Here is a 5,570-nt window from a genome sequence, read left to right as displayed (position 1 = left end):
CCCCTCCCCAATCAATATATTCAACATCATGGCACTTAGTTTTGGCATTGTTATGATAATTATGGCGCGATATCTTTGAATTATTTTTCCTTTTTCCATTTAAATGTTTTTCTTTTCGTTTGCCCAATTCAATCTTTATATTCTCGTCTTCATTTCTTGTTCTCTCTGTCTCTCTCTCTGTCTCCTGAAAAATCTGCCTTGGTTTGTCTATCTCTCTGTATATGTGTCGTGTTGTTCTGTATAACTCACCACTATTCCCAAATGTGTATTTCTATAAGGTTAAATACTCTCTATCGATTTTAGGTTGAAGAGAGGCTTCGTTCAAATGTGTCTACTTTGACAGCTTCTGTTGACTTTTAGAATTGTTGTTCTTTGTTAGTGGTGGTGGTGGTGGTGGTGCTGCTGCTGGAATCTTGAAATTGTTCTAGTTTTATGTTTTGTCATTTCGCCTAAAATATATTAGCTGAGGTTAGTAACAGATCAGTTTAATCGAATATAACCCATACGAAAATTAGCAGCCTGTGACAATCCCTCCAGAGCTCAAGATACCAACTGAAACCTGAACAGCTGTCTGTCCACAGATCGTTTCAACGTTACAGGAAGTGTTTCAGAACTTTCTGCAAATAAACGAGTTTTCTGAACGAAAACAAATTGAGGATTCTATTGTAATTCTATTCGTGTGCGCATAATTTGCGGGCATACTTGTTTAGTATCTTTTTGTATGTATGTAATCAAATTTGTTTATGTGAATACGCACACAGACACCTTGTTATATTTGGGGATGGTCACATTTTTCGAATTAAACACTAGCGCTATTTATTTGATCTTCACTTTGTTACTATTATTTTCTTCACACATTCTGTGACCTCTTCAGCGACTTTCTGTCCCACATGTCTCCTCTCGCCCTGTCTATTTCATGAATTATATCCTGAGCCAATGACTTCAAGGAAAGGTTCACTCAGCGTCTACTAATGCCGACACATGCAACTCCATGGACTTTAATATCCTCTGGAAGCTCCTGGTTCTGCTAAAGTACGTTCCCAGTATGACCTTGAATATTCTTAAAGGTACCGCTTTAGTCCCATGGGGCAAACAACTACTGACTTTGTTACTATTAGAAACAGTATATATTGCAGTGATCAGCTATATCCTTCAACAAGAAAACTTAACTATCATACTGCTACCCCTGGAGGAGCTCTTTGTCAGCTTGTTTCTCAAATATATGTGTTTGTATCTATCTATCTATATGTATGTATATATATATATATATATATATATATATATATATATATATATATATATATATATATATATATATATATATATATATATATATATAAGTGTACACATATGTGTGTGTGTGTATACACGCACAGTGCACACACTCTTATGTATTTATACACGCATACACTATTGTACTTAACCCATTAAGTCCCACTGTCCTATAAATAGGACACTAAATGAGAACATTAAATAAGCTACATCACATTGTCTCAGAGTCCTATTTATAGGACACCAAGTATTTCCATTTCTACTTGAAACTGTAAACCTACCATCTTTTGTAAAGCAAAGACTCGTTGAATAATGTACTTTTAGATAAACAAAACAGCAGAATTGGTCATTGCTTCAATGTGTGTGTGATCATAGGTCTTCTCACCCAAGGCCAGCCTGGGGCTAAACAACAGTGACTTTTACAATGCTTTACCTTTTGTCTGTTTCCAATGTCTGATGTTGTAACCATGGAGAGTCTACTGTCCAGCACAAAGACTCTCTAATGGCTCAGAAGTCCCTCTAGCCTCTATCACAAACCAGTTAACAATGAATGTCACCTGAGGTTAGTTAATTATCTTAATGTCTTCTCTCTCACCACCCCTCCCATCGCCTCATCACTGCATACAATGCATCCACCCCACCACTACACTAATCAGGGTAGCTGCTCTGTTGTCCTGTCATCCACCCAGCCTGCTGTTAGGATTAACCTGGACAGTTAAACTAGGTGTGCCTCCACACCTCAGTTGGATTATCATTAATTTGAATCATTCTGAGGACAATGAATATTCCTTGTCTTTTAACAATATTTTATTAAAACAATATTCTATTTGTCTGTCACTATCAATCTGTCTGTTTGTCTATCTATCTATCTATGATAGATAGATAGATAAAAATTAGTGTACATTTAAACACAAAACAGGACGTGATACATGCTAGAAGGAACAGTCAAAGTCCAAATCATGGTTAAGAGCAATTTCAAAAGGAATGAAAAATAAAAACATTTACCATATTTTTCTCTGGACCTGGGTTTCAAACTTTTAATTAGCAAATAAAATAATTTGCTAGGTGAAGTTCTCATCAGCGTGTACGCCAAATTTTTATATGAAAAATATATTGCCTATTGACTATTTTATACATGCTAGGCCAATGGTAGCAAAATTTCTAAAATTTTCCTACCTTGTATATTTTTAATATCTAGATAGATAGATAGATAGATAGGTGTAGAAAGCAAGATAAATAGATATAAAATTACCATATGATATATACATGTATATCTCAAAAGATTTACAGTAAAATAGCTAATTGTTAAAAATATATGAAAGAAAATAAAAATATTTTTTATGTATCATTTTAAGGCTACAGGTACTTCTAAATCACACTGTGCATACATGTGTGTGTGTATGCACACACACACACACACACACCTTTCTTTTACTGAAGTTGGCCCTGTGTCTTGTCTGTTCAAAATCAATATTTCCATTGAAAAGAATCAGTGGAAACTGTCGACCCTTCTTCCCCTCCACCCTTGCCCCTCATTCCTTATATTGCTGCGTTTGTGCTTTGCTGCTCAAAATGACATGATCAGACAAAATCATCTGCTGAAAATAAACAAAGAAAATTGGTTGAAATATTTGGCAACCTGATTTATTGTTGGACATATTTGATTTTTCTCATTCGAGGAAAAGTGAAGACGGTATTTTTGAAGAGAAGTTTAATTAATTCCTTAATTTCCATATTTTTCAATTTTTTTCACCATTCACTTGTGTTTTGACCATTTCTTTCATTCGTTCTCCATCTCTTCGTGTCAGAGATGCTTATAATTCTTGATAAATAGTTTCTTTCTCTTCTGCAAATGGTTCCTTGCTCAGACAATGATTTCGTATTTCCCAAAGATTGTTTCGTTTTCTTCTTTGCATTGGTTTCCTGACAATTCTTGTATGGGTCCATTCATAGCATCATGTTATTGTTTACATCTATTAAAAGGAATTATATATGTGTGTGTGTGTGTACAACAGGCTTCTTTCAGTTTCTATCTATCACATTCACTCACAAGGCATGGTTGGCCCATGGCTATGGTAAAAGGCACTTGCCCAAGGTGTCACACAGTGGGACTGAACCCGGAACCATGTGGAAGGGAGGTAAGCTTATCACACAGCCACGCTTGAAAATGAAAATGATATTTGTATATAACACCCAGCAATCTCTGTAAAGTGGTTGGCTTTAGGAAGGGCATCCAGCTGTAGAAACCATCTCACAACAGACAATTGGAATCTGGACAGCTCTCCACTGGCTGACCAGCACTGTGTCAAACTGTCCAACTCATGTCAGCAGGGAAAACAGATATTAAATGATGATGATGATGATAGATATATGCGCATACATACATGATGGATTACCTGTGGTTTCATATATATATACAGCAGGCTTTAGTATGGTTTCTCTCTGCTAAGATTCATCATGAGGTGTTGTTCGGTTTGAGGCTATAGAAAAAGAAGTGCCATGCCAGGGGATCAAACCTGAAACTAAATGATTGCAATGGAAACTTATTAACCACCAGACTCCAGCCTGACTTGGCATAGTTTTCTATGGCTGGATGCCCTTCTTAACGCCAACCACTCTGAGAGTGTAATGGGTGCTTTTATGTGCCACTGGCATGAATGCCATTTGCGTGTCACCAGTATCTGCCATGACTGCAATTTTGCTTGGCTTGATGGGTCTTCTCAAGCACAACAGAATGTCAAAGGTCTTGGTCATTGCCTCCATGAGGCCCAACACTCAAAAGGAACTCGGTCACTTTGCCTCTGTGAGACTCAATGCTCGAAAAGAACTCAGCCACTTTATCTCCATGAGACCCAACATTCAAGAGGAACTCAGCCTTTATATATATATATATATATATATATATATATAAAAATAAACATATTCATACATACATTTTATTAAAAGAAATGGGTGCAACAAAATGACTTTTGTGGTACTCATTTTAAAGATAAAACACTAATAGCCAATTCTTCACTCTAACAATCCTAACAACATTCCTCTGAATAGGTAGCCTGAAGATTTATTACACACACACCCACACACATTCATATACAATATATGTATATCCATTTTAATATCCACTTTGTGTGTGTGTGTGTGTGTGTGTGTGTAAACTAGTAAGCACACTTTTAGGTATTAAGTGCTATACATCACTCTAACAACACTGTTTCCCTCAATACATTTGTCTCACCCTCTAGACCCTGCACCAAACACTCTTATCCATTCTTCTCTTACTAAAACTGCTTCCTTTTAGAATAATTCTGCCTGCATTTTTCCAATAGATATCAACTAACAGAAGTTCCAAATGAACAACAACCAGATCGTTCTCACCAGCTTCAATGACCCTATACAAATACATCCATCTATCTATATATATATATATATATATATATATATATATATATATATATATATATATATATATATATATATATATATATACACACACATGTACATACATAGATATATATATGTATCGTTCCTGAGTCCTATAGACTGATGAGGCCAGTTTCCTGGTTTCTGTTGTGCGTGCATTCCCCACCTGGACAGGATGCCAGTCTGTCACAGGATTACACTCTTTTGCCAGCTGAGTGGACTGGATCAACATTGAATGAAGTGTTTTACTCAAGAACACAACACATTGCCCTCTCCAGAAATCAAAGCCACAATCTTATCATCAGGAATCGAACACCCTAACCACTAAAGCCACACATCACGCACACACATGCATTTTATTTTCAAATGTGTGTGTGTGTGTGTATATATATATGTATATATTATAAAATGCACCCAACATTAGGAAGGGCATCCAGCTGTAGAAACCATGTTACAACAGACAGTTGGCGTCTGGACAGCTCCCTGCTAGCCAGCCCCATGTCAAACCGTTCAACTCATGCCAGCATGGAAAGAGGATGTTAAATGATGATAATGATGATGATGTGTGCATATATATATCATCATCATCATCATCAGCATCGTTTAACGTCCGCTTTCCATGCTAGCATGGGTTGGACGATTTGACTGAGGACTGGTGAAACCGGATGGCAACACCAGGCTCCAATCTAATTTGGCAGAGTTTCTACAGCTGGATGCCCTTCCTAACACCAACCACTCAGAGAGTGTAGTGGGTGCTTTTACGTGTCACCCACACGAAAACGGCCATGCTCGAAATGGTGTCTTTTATGTGCCACCCGCACAAGAGCCAGTCCAGGGGCACTGGCAACGATCTCACTTGGCTTGCCGGGTCTTCTCATGCA

This window comes from Octopus bimaculoides, chromosome 18 (genome assembly GCF_001194135.2).
Source record: "Octopus bimaculoides isolate UCB-OBI-ISO-001 chromosome 18, ASM119413v2, whole genome shotgun sequence".
Taxonomy (NCBI): domain Eukaryota; kingdom Metazoa; phylum Mollusca; class Cephalopoda; order Octopoda; family Octopodidae; genus Octopus; species Octopus bimaculoides.
The sequence above is the reverse complement of the archived record's forward strand: the minus strand, read 5'-3'. Positions refer to the sequence as shown.